General features: G+C 40.8%; 2 long non-coding RNA genes across 2 annotated transcripts; one reads left to right on the forward strand and one right to left on the reverse strand.

Annotated features, from left to right (window-relative positions):
* The first annotated feature begins 916 nt into the window (after positions 1 to 916).
* LOC135282573 (uncharacterized) lies at positions 917 to 3161 on the forward strand. The gene is made up of 3 exons (XR_010348665.1): positions 917 to 1149; positions 1538 to 1590; positions 2812 to 3161. It is a non-coding gene; the product is annotated as an uncharacterized LOC135282573 (long non-coding RNA).
* Positions 3162 to 5169: 2008 nt separating this feature from the next.
* LOC135282571 (uncharacterized) lies at positions 5170 to 9151 on the reverse strand. Its single transcript, XR_010348663.1, has 4 exons — positions 8918 to 9151; positions 8149 to 8215; positions 6933 to 7974; positions 5170 to 6368 (listed from the first exon to the last, which is right to left on the reverse strand). It is a non-coding gene; the product is annotated as an uncharacterized LOC135282571 (long non-coding RNA).
* Between the last annotated feature and the right edge of the window lie 2974 nt (positions 9152 to 12125).

Genomic DNA, 12125 nt, shown 5'->3' on the forward strand with positions numbered 1-12125 from the left:
CTGTAAGCATGGTTTGAAGGGCCACAGATAAGCAACAGCAGCCTTCGAAAGGCAAGGATTTGTTGGAATATTCTGAGAAATGTTCTAATGAACTCTCTGTGTTCAATGTTTTGATGACTGCTACAGTAACCTGGTCCTAGAAATAAATTAGATGCTGGAGTGGTCAGCCACGATGAGTTCTTTTAAAAATCTGCTACAATTTATGGCACAATGACCAAATCTATCATGTAATGGCTGGGTGTAATTTACAATGTAATGTACTAAAATACAGCCACCCTAATAACAAGCCACATAATTTGCATGGGAAGGAAACAACCATTTGCCAGGGGGACAAAAATAAAGATGCCAACAAAGAGAAAAGGATTTCTTTTCAGCCTTTTCCAACATCAGGTCTAATCTTGCCCCTGTGATGTGCACTGCAGAAATCTGGATCAACAATGGAAAATCAGAATCTTGAAAATGGGCATTGTTAATCAGGACTGACACCACTAAAAATAATGTTATAGTGTGGGACTGATGCAGCCTTCAGCCCAAAGCCTTTAGGAGGTGTGTGTACCTGGAGCATTCCAGCTCCTTGGGGAGGAACATTCTGAGGGCAGGAGTTTCAAGGTTGCTGTACTTTGTGCAAAAGTGAGTTTTTCCCTTCTGGTGGAATACACTCTTTATTTCCCTTTTTGACTGCAGAATAATCAAGGATCTGACTTATACTACATCAGGTAGATCAAAATGCATCTACAGCCCCTTTTTGATTTTCAGCTGATTAAGAAGTGTACAAAAACAGGGCAATTTCAGGGTATTTCAGGCCCTGGTATCTCCTCCCTGCTTCTCATGATCAGCTGATTTTGATTCAAAATCAAGAAAATTAAGCTTGGAGCACCTGAGAATTCTTCCCAGCTGCATTTGGTCCCAGCTTTGTCTGTCTTGGATCATTTTATTGTCAGTTTTCCTACTGGGAAATGTATTGTGTGTGTAGGATTGTGCCTACACAGACCCAGTTACCAGATCAAACTGCTGCTTACAAGATCAGCCATGGCACTTGTGATAACAATCTATTCTGATTTTACAGTCATCAACACTCATCAGGGTAAACAAGAATCTTTCCACTGACCTTAACAGGAGCTGGAGCTGATCGCAAATAACCTGGAGTTTGTAAGCCTGAGTTTTCATCTTCTGCAATGCTGTAACAGTGATATCTATTGAAACTTAGCAGAAATAATTGTTATTAGTATGCCAGGCTGAATATAATTCCATCTCTTTAACTGGCTGGTGGGGTACCATTAATTTACAAGACAGCAGAACAGATATATAACATATATAAATCTGAAATCCTGATTAGGAAAATGCACCCCAATTTCTGAATACCCCTCCAGTGACATTTCTTTCCAATAAAACAGCCTATCTCCAAGATAGAGATGTTTATTTTATAATCCCTATTTAAAAGATGCTGCTTTTTATGTCCAGTATAAAACACAGAGGGACTATTGTTGATAAAATAGGATGCCTGGCTTCTTTTGTACCATGATGAAATCTTTCCTAGGAAAAGAGACTGGAGATGACAATTTCAGAATCCTTGTGAAGCAGAAGGGAAGGGTGAGTGCTGAAAGAAGCATTATTTACTCTTTTAATTGATGAGTTTTCCTGTAGCACTTGCCAGCCCAAAATCCAGGAAATTCCCATGGAACCAGAGCTTTCTGCCCAGTAAGACTCAGGCAGATGTTCTTATTTCAGTGTCACACCTGAGGAGAGAGGGGTTTGAGTGACACTGGGAATGGACAGGAAACAGTTCATTGTCTGAATGTTCTCCAAGCAAGTGACCAACCCAAGATTTCATGGCTTGTTTTGGCTAATGGAATTTGTTAGTGACTGCCCCATCAGCTGAAATTGCAGAGGGTCAGAACAGGATGGACAGAACTCTGATCTGAGCAGCTCCACCACACACTCTGGTGACTTTTAGCAAGCTGCTTGGACTCTTGCTAGGTGTTAAACACGTTACTTTGAACCTCTCTTGAAAGGGTCTGCTGAAATTGAGAGTCTAAGACTGTGAGATTGTTCATTGAAGTATTTGGGAGAATCCAAGATATCTGCAGGAAAAAGCCCTCTGAGGTTTAAAAAGCCCAAATCCTCTTTGACCTGGGTATGGCCCTCTTAGTGTTCTGTTTCAGTCCTTTAAATTGGCAGGTAAAGACTTCAGTAGAGCTGAGGATCTTGCCTGAGGAAATTAAGCTTTTCAGGAAGCAGGAGAAGGAAAGCTACTTTTTTTTTTTTTTGCTCCAGAGGAACTCTTTGCCACCTCAGAGTGAAAGAAGCAGAAAATTTTTCATTATGCTTATGCTGGAGAAGCAAAAAAGACAATCTGCTTTCTTTTTAGAGAGAAACCTGGTGGCAATAGGAGAGAGAAGAGCCATCATCAAACAAAAGCATACATAAGAGACAAAACCATTAGAGACTCCTAACATTCACACTGGCATCCTGCTCTGGGAGCTCAAAGAGCTGCTCAGACATTAGCTAATGACATTTGGCACAATCCTCTCATCTTCCATGCAGGCAGACACATTAGGTTGCCTCCTCAGCTGGTATAAAGTTTGGATTTTGGCAGTGTGGCTTGTGCCCTCCAGTTGAGGACAATCCCCTTTGTTTCCATTATTTTTTATATGTGATATATAAATAAATGTCATTTATTAATGAAATTTCACAAACTCTGCAGTTCCATACAGTGAGGAAGGACCAAGATGAAGGTTCCACTCTCTGTAACCACAGTTTAACCTGGAGCTTCCAAGCTGCTAAATTAAGATTTCTTTTTGTTGGCCACAGGGTAACACAACAGCCCTGACAATGAAACTTGACCCAGATCATGGTGAAACAATCCCAGAAGAACAGCAGAACTGGGGGCTCTCAGAACCTGTTGAGGGCTGCAAGGAAATTGAAAGAAATAGAAACAAATGCTGGAATTGAGGTCTCAGAGATCAGGAGACCTGATCATGCTTATCTGCCAGAATCACTGCAATTGATTTCTCTGAGCACCAGATCAGGCCCACAGAGTGTGTGGAGGGAAGCTTTTCCACTGGATTTTGAGATGAAGGAAAAGAAAAACACAGACAGAGGGAAATATGACTTCTTTGCCTGTAAAAATGCTAATTTATCACTGCCACATATAGAAAGAGAAAAGCAGGAGCTCTACAGAACTTTAAGAACTTATCTTTAATGTCTGTAAGTCAAAGAAATCTGTGCTCTTGGTTCTTTTCCCTGAGAAACAATTACCTCTTGATAATGTGGAGGGACAAAATAAGGCCATTAATCAGTAAAATATTACACATCAGTGGTCACTGTGCTCATCTGGCCTTGTTCCCCTTATTGTGGTTGAAGGACAAACAGCATTTCTCCCCTATGGGCCCTCAGGAAGCTTTGACAGGTAGGGAAGCAGTTAATTAAAATCATCAGCTAAGAAAATCACTAGGTCACCAATTCCATCATCCAGCAACTGTGACCCACCAGGAAATACACATTTAAGCCCAGACAGGTTCACAAATATCACATATTTATCACTGCCGACAAGTTCAGGGGTGTCATTCTACTGCCTTTCCCTGCAAAGTGATGGCAAACATATGCTGAGGTAATCAGGGGAAAATGTAAAATGTACCTTCAGCTGGAAACCTGGGAAATGCATCTAATGATGCTTGGTGTTTCAATACTGAGGTTAGTAAGGCAAGAATTAATCCACAATCCGGAAATAACTACAGAATAAACTCAATGCCAACTGCACCCCCCCCCATCTGAATAACAAAAATAAAATAATTAATGCAGAAAAAAATGTCTTAACTCTTACAACTACCCTGTGTTTGGGCTATTTTTGTACAAAGGAGAGCAAAACTGGAGAGCAGATGGAGTCAATGCTGTTTAGAGATGGAAATCAGTTTATCTGTACTGAGTAGATGCTCCCTATACTGTAGGTATTGTTAGAGGAACGTTAAAAAACATCAAGATAATACAGCGAGTCTCATCTGGATGTGCTGGGTGCTAACAGTTTGCCTTTGTAAGACATGATAACACTCGATATGTGTAAAATTCAGAATAAATTGCTGTCTGTGAGACTTCTCTTGGTCCCGCAGTCGGGGGAACAGCTGCGATGAGAACAGCAGACACGAGGTGGCATCGTTGCCATTTCGGTCAGAGTTACACCGCTCAGAGGTAGCGCTGCCGTGTGCTCTCCTCCTTCTTTATGTCCTTCCTCGCCGGCCAGGAACTTCCAGAACAAAATTGAGCCCAACTTAAGATCTTGAGAAGGAGCTGTTGTTTTTTTCAGCGTTGCTGAAGCAAAAGGTGTCAGGAGGATTCCAGGGTCTGTGACAATTCACAAAACCCGAATAGCCCATGGATGCAACAACTGGGAACAATCCCTCTTCTCAGAGCTCAATTTGGTGTTTCTCCTCGAGTGTCCCAACAGTTGTCACTTACACTGAGGTGGTAAATAAATCAACAATGACATAATAATCAAATTATACTGATTAATAAGCCAATGGTTGTCATAACATCTTTCTCCTGAAGAGTTCAAAATGTGCTGTAAAAAATAGATCTTCATGTAATGAGATGTTAAATTTTTTCAGCCGGTAACTTTTCAGTGCAGGGTTTTCACCCAGAGGTGCCTGCTTTCCCCACAGGGAATCAAGACCTGGGCTCCTCTCACCTCCACAGCTGCAGCAGTTCTGGAGAACACACCTGCAGAGCAGCCAGAACCTTAAAAAAGGTGTCTGGGTGATTCAAATCAGGATTCTTCCATGTTTTACCAGCTTTTCTGTACATAATGGTCACCCTTCACACACTCTGGGAGTCAAGCAAGCAATGCAGGAAACCTTTAGCAGAAAGAGCAGCAATAAAAGAGAAGCTTTTGGGAACAAATGCATGTCTGATTAATAACTCAGAGTTTGCCTGGCATTTCTGCCACTTCACAGCCTCCATAACTTCCACAGGAAAAATGGCTCTTTGGGGATTGCACCACTCAGTGTAATTCTGAATGAATCACAGAATGTTTTGGGTTGGAAGGCACCTTTAAAGCGGATAATGCCAAAGAGCTTTACTTTATTGGACCTGAGCACCAATTCCCTTTGCTGAGCATTGAAATCAGGGCTTCTTCATTGTTCATCAAATTCTGGATGACAAACTTGGGTATGAAAGGAAATAATAAAATCCCAACAAATGCTTTCATTTTACTAGAGATTTGTCCTCTTCATTTTTCTCTATTTATTTTGTTTGGCCTCTGTGGATTTTCCAGTGCAATCAGTGCCTGTTCTGCCACACTTTCTGATTGTCTTTACTATCCCTTTTCCCTGTGCTATCATCATTCTCCTCTCTCCATGTGCTGAGATAAATCTCACTGATGTAAGTGCTCTGCAACCCACAGCCTTTACCATTTCACTCTGAATGCAGAGATACAGGAGGAGAATTACAGCTTACAATAAAAATAAAACTCTTGTGAAAAGACTGCCATTTTTAAATGTTCTGTCTAAATTCTGCAGTGCTGCTTTGGCAGTCCTGAAGACTGATGTTCCAAACCTTTCTAGTCTGTGCATGACTGGGCTGTGGTTTCCATTGCACAGGCAGAGGATTTGGCAGCACATCATCAGGAAGAGCTGCCTCCCACCAGTTTGGGATACGTGTTACTGGGATAGGAGGAAAGGGGTGAGAAATTTCCTCATTAAACCAGTAGAAAAGGAAACTCATGGTTCTCAGCTTCAGCAGGGCCAGTTCTACACTCAGGAGTGTCCTGCTGGTGTGGATGTGCAGCCAAATCATTATTATCCCTGGCTGGATTATCCAGGTAACTGGAATCATGTCACACACAGCCCTTTTACAGCCCCTCCATGCCCTATTTTGAGAAGGGAAGTTCTGCTCTGTGCATTCTTGCACTACACTGCTCATATTTGTTTGTTTTTCTCACTTCATGAGAGAGCCAAGACAAGCAGCACGCAGCAGTCAAGTGTTCCTCTGTGATTCAGCTTCCTTGGCAGGCAGAGCATGGAAAAACCAGCCCCACTGTAAACGAGACAAGTGCCTGGGGAAAGCAACGCCTCTGTCATGGCTTTGTGTCTCCACGAGAGGGGTGACCAGCCTTGTGGGAGCAGGAGCAGAGATTTCAGTCCTCACAGGCAGCCCTTGGCAGGGCAGGGCTGGCACAGGGAGCTGAACACGTCTGTTCTGTGCTGCCAAAGTCGAAGCCACCCAGGGGTTCTGTGCCTCCTTATCAGTTTTGTCCATCTTCATCACGTTCTCTTTCAGTTCTCATGCCCAGCTGTCTTAATCTTTCCATGTCACTTCCAAAATACTTCATTTGTTTCAGAGCCTGTTATTGCTGACAATATCACTCTTCCTGCCTGCTGTAGAAAACAAAACCAGCCCAGCCAAGCAAAAATAATCTGTGTTTTAAACATGCTCATACTTCTGCAGAGTTAACTGGGAAGACACTAAGGAAGGCAGAAAACAATGAATGTGAAGAACATATTTTATGTTCTGCCTGTGGGCATTGCTACCAGCTTTTGCAGTGTCCTGTATACATCCCTATTTTACAAATATATTAAAAGTGGTTACATTTTATATCAACTTTAGGCTGTAGCTAAGAAAATCTTCAGAGTCAAACTGCAGACTGTGTGTGGGCTGAATTTATTATTCAGTTTTTGTATGAAAAGGATTACAATGTCCAGAGTAAATATATCCACTGTATATGCTCAGAAGAGTCATTCAGAAATAACCCCCAAGCACTGCTGTAAATAGTTAACCTGTAATGTATTTTTGTACACAGACATAGAACTGCCCATCATCATTCCTATATTTTTATTTTAATGTCATATCACATAAATGCATCTTTAAAAAGCCTGAAAACAAAATCTGGTCAAAAGGAAGCTGAGTTGTGTTACGAGAGTTACAAAAAAATCTCTTCCTACCTCTCAAGGCTCACTGGGGTGTCATGTAAGGATCAGGCTGCTTCTTCATGATCTTCTGCCTCATATTGGCAACTAAATGGATGTGCTTTTAATGGAAGAGCTTTCAGGGCAGCTAAAGCAAGAAACTGACATCCTGTAGTAACCATTTTGTGGCAAGCACCAGTGTTGCTCAGAACATACAGCAAGACCTCTTATTCTCACTAAAAATTGAAATTTAATATAATGTACAGGTGGGGTTTTTAAACTCAAATTTATGAAATAATTTGATGTATTAAAAAAAAGTTAAATGATATTGAATTTGGAATGTTATCATCTTTCACTCCAGTCACCTCCTGGCAGGGAAGTGCCCCACATTGCATTGGGATGTACTAAAAGTGCTGCAAGTTTTCCATGGCCTGCACTGCTCTCCTGTCAGAAAATGCTCCCTGACATTTGCATGCCAAGTGCTGTGCATGGAGAGGGCTGAGTTTGTACAGGACGTGATGTGCTTCAGAACCAGTTCTGTGCCCTCACCCTGCCTCCTGGGCTCTGCTTCCTTGGTGTTACACTCTCATGGTCCTTGGCAAGTTCACTCTGTAGCTCTTCTGGCAGCAAACCCTAGGACATAACCACCTTTAAAATAATGCACACTGTGCCTTCTCCAGGATGTGAGACATTCTACAGGTGCTGATAAAACCCTCTTCATATGACACACTTGATGGGGCTGTCCAAGTATAACATTTATTTCTCTTGACCTCAAGGGGGAAAAAAACCTCCAGCAAAGTCTGTTTGTAAGAATGGTTTGTCATGTTGATCTTATAGCTGTGGAAACCACCACAGAGCTGAGTGATGAGGGAACACACCTCGTGTTAGCTGGAATTGTTATAGGGAGACTACAGAAAAAAGCACGGTGGAAATAGAAACAATTCCACAGGAATAAGATAGAACATTGCTTTTTCTACAAAGCTGCTGGAGCACAGGATTTCTTCCATTTGCAAAGGCAAGATTTATGGAGTATTTTCCAGAAAGTACATACTGCTTGCACAGCAGCAAAATGGTTATTCTGCCACCCATGCAAAAAAAAAAAAAAAAAGGCACATATTATTTGAATTTACTGAATGCTGAATTAGGTTGTTTGGGGGAAAAAAAGAATAAAAAGAAAGAAAGAAAAAAGGCATAAACTCTGTTCTGATGAGTTACTTTCCCTTGTCATGCAGAAATCCATGAGGTAACATACCTGCAGTCCAACCTTCTTAACCACCTTTTTGTTTATGGACACCTTTTGACACCTCTTCATGTTTTACCTGAAGGGATGACAAAACCTATTCTGTGAAACCTTGCCAACTCAGTAGTGATTGCTCTCTCCCTTCCAGAGAGGATGCCACTTATGCTACCCTGAATGAGACATCCTAAAGAAAACTGCTACTTATTATTCCTAAAAATTAAAGTTTCATCAAAGAAAAGCAGATTTTTAGAGAGGTTTCAAGATAGGTAACCAAATACAAATGCACCCCATTCATTAATCACTGTTGAAAAGATAAGCTTTGTTCTTTCAGCTGTGAAAAACTCCAGCCATTAAGTAGAAGACACTAAATATTTTTTACATTAGATGCTTATAAAAACTGTGTATTAGAAAATAAGGTAGATTTGAAAAAACTGTGAAGAAAGTCTGTTTTCAGCGCCATGCTGTTCTAGTGACATAACTGTCAAGCCTGGTGAATTCCTAAACCTACTGTATCACTTTGCCATTCTTCTTTTAAATGTCATGTGGAATTTAATGCATTTAGCACCATCAGGTATCTAATTACATCTCTGTGTCTCCTTATCAGCATCCACCACCACTCCAGACACCCTCAAGCAGCCCTTCAGTGGCTGCAGTTTCCAGACTCCCCCTCTTTGAGCAGATCTCTCTCCAAAGATACCCTTTACTGATTTTGCCTCCCACTTTAAGGTGAATGCTTTTCTTCTCCCTTCCCTGGAACACTTACAAAGTCAATTTAACTCACTGTTTTCCTTCAAATTAACATCTTTGTTGTCCTTCCCACTGCTGTTTCATTCCTGCTTTGCTGCCAACCCCCCGGAGAGACAGACACACCCATTTTCTCCATCTTATTCCCTCCAATCACTCATGCAGTAAAACACCTGCCAGGCTCCTTGGCAGAAATCCCAGTGTTAGCTGTCAAATCCTAAATCATCCTCCGAGGTGCTTGGTGTGTCCCACATGGTAACAAGTGACATTTCCCTGAGCACACAACACCTTGAAGTTGTAATCCCCAAATTCAAGAAGTCCTTTTCCTCTCTTTTTGGGAAGCACTGCACACAGAAGAGGAATGGTGGCTGTGTTAAACAGCAGCCCAAGCTATTTCTACATGGTAAAAGTCAGAACCCTGCTTGGAAGAGCCCAGTCCTTTCATTCATCTCCACCTGGAGGAACTGAAGACAAATAATCAAGCTTGTCTGTATTAATAATAATATTTTTGAAATATTAACTTCCCTAGCTGTGAGCTAGTCAGACATTAATTAGAAAAGAGAAAAAAGCAAAGAAGGATTTAGTAATTTCACCTGACTTTGATTTCTATGCCTTAGTTAATCATCTGTGAAATAGGGTACTATATTTACCTGTTCTGCAGAGATCTAACAGTGATAAATCAGTTGAAGAGGCATTGATCAACCTCAGAGAAAAGCCCCAAATTCAGGAATAAGTATTATAAGGAAGATCCTCTGCACAAATACTTATATCCTCTTTTAAAAAATACATTTTTTACTGAGAAGTCAAAGCTAAACTGCTGTCTGGAAGCTTTGGGGAAAAACATATCCAGTTAGTGTTTAATCTCTCATACAAGTCCCACATTTTCCTTTTCCATTGTGAAGGAAATGTGTGTCATCTGAACTGGTCTGCACACACACATTGCTCATTACACAGGAGCCATGAAAAATTAGGCTTGCATTTTGTGCATTTGGATCACATACCCCCTGTCTGTGGAAAATGAGATTTAAATTTTTCTTAAAATGGGGTGAAGAAAGCAAGCTTAGAACTCTAATCTGCTCTGTAAAACCTTTGACTGATTGGGTGGGGACTGAGTGATAAATGATACTTCCTCAGCAGTGACCTGTTGTTCTACCACAGCTGCCACCACTGCAGCTTCAACATTTACCTCTGTCAGCATGATGTAACATTTTAACCTTTGCACTAACGCAGCTCCTCACTCAGCCACCAAGCACTGAAAAATCCAATTTGTATAAGCAAAGGTACTGCTGGACAAAAGGCTTTGTACTGAGTCATGAATTCCTCAAAGAAATCGTTCTGTTAGAGTCACGCTCAGCTGTATCTACAGATTATCTGCTTGCTACAGAATCTCTTTCCCAGCTTTGAAATATAAATATGTGCCCATGTGGGTTAGGGTTGTGTGTGCTCTCAAAATTATGTCTGTATGAGCTACATGAAAATTTGTGAATTTGGGGTATGAGGCTACAAGGCAGCTGTACTTGTAATCCATTAATTGTTTTCCCTTTTATTCTGTTAAATTGTGTTTGCACTTGAATATACTTCCAGCAATATATTGTAGCAATGAATTCCTAAATTTAATCATGCTTGAAAACACTTCCCATTGCTTTAAATTTTCTGCCAGATAATTTAATTTGGTGTGCAATAAATCTGGTGTCAAGGGAACTTGTGAATAACCACTCTAATCACTTTTTTCCCATGCACTCCATGACATTAGAGAGATCTGTCATAACCTTGTCTCCAGCCATTTCTCTCCTGCCCTGAAGAGCCTCAGTCTGTTTAACTGGTTCTCATGTGGAAGTCATTTCAGATCTCTACCATATCCCACCACTTTCTTTTTTTTTTTTTTCAATCAAACTTTACTACTTGTGAAACCAGCCTGGGTGAATTAGAAGGACAGGAGCTGATAAGACATCTAAAATATTTTTATTTTTCCATAAATAATTTATTTTTTGCCTCCTCTTCATTCTTAGGGTTTTTCTTGCCTTTTTGACAGCTCCTGAACAGACCCAGAATTCTCCCCAAATGGCTCCAAGAGCTCCTTCCTGAGTGGTAATTTAGAGTGTAGCAGATCATGCTGTCAAGCTAATAATGATAACATAAATATCAATTAAAAAGTAATTAGTAGTACTAAATGGTAAGCGTGCCTTTCTGGTCCAGTTTGACTTGGAAGGAAACAAAAAGATTTAAGATCACCGAGTTTTGTAGTGAACTGCATTGCAGAGCCAACAGATAAAGACTCTGTCTGGTCTATCAAGTGGTCAGAGGCAAAAGGAAGTTTGCAACCAGGAGCTGCAGAACTGGAGAACCTGGGGAAATCCAGGGCTCTGTGCATTTATACTCTGCTGCCAGCCTGGACCTGGGAGTCTTGCTGACAAGCTCTCCTTTATCCCAGTCTATTGGTTGATCCCTATATGTAAAGGGATCAAAAAGCCATTCACCACCCACACCAGGAGTGTTTCTGTCCTCCAATTTATCAGGCTAATTCTACATAATGCTACCCTTATGCCTCTGTTATACACATTTTGTCTTGGCTGAGAACACAGACAGAAAACACAACAGCTTTGGAGAACTTTACCCTGCAAGTCAGAGCATAAACTGTTCACTGTTCTTACCAACCACTCATGAATAATTTAAATACACGTTATGTCAACATCATTGTATTGACTAAAAAAATGTTGAAAACCTAAATTACTATTTACTTTTGGCAGCATAAAAGTTCAGAAGCAAGAGATCTTTTACAAAATACCCATCACTGTCATACATAATTGATAGAATAAATTCAGCTACTAAATATCACTTAATAGCTGGCTTTGTTCTGTAATGATAATGTATATGGAATTCCTGTTGAGTTCAGTGGGATAACCCTTCAAGGGAAGGCTGTGGGAATATACATACATCTATTACTAAATGTCTTTAATTTGCATATTTATTAGCCAAAAGAGAAAAAGGGAAGAAAACACAGATTTGGCTGGGATCTCAGTATTTTCTCCTGGTTCTGCAAGCTGCAGTAAGAGAGGAGGATGCTGTGCTGCTGGTCTGACTGCAGCACTCCCTGCTGACTGCACAGGGACAAAGCCAATCCAGGATTTGTTTATGGTGCATGGCACTGAATTAATAACACTCCACTGAAATGGTTGTTATTTCTTGAAAGGAGAGAAACAACAACATACAAAGGACAAAAGATTCCCAGCACCCTGCTCCTTCCC

This window comes from Passer domesticus, chromosome 17, assembly GCF_036417665.1.
Source record: "Passer domesticus isolate bPasDom1 chromosome 17, bPasDom1.hap1, whole genome shotgun sequence".
NCBI lineage: Eukaryota > Metazoa > Chordata > Aves > Passeriformes > Passeridae > Passer > Passer domesticus.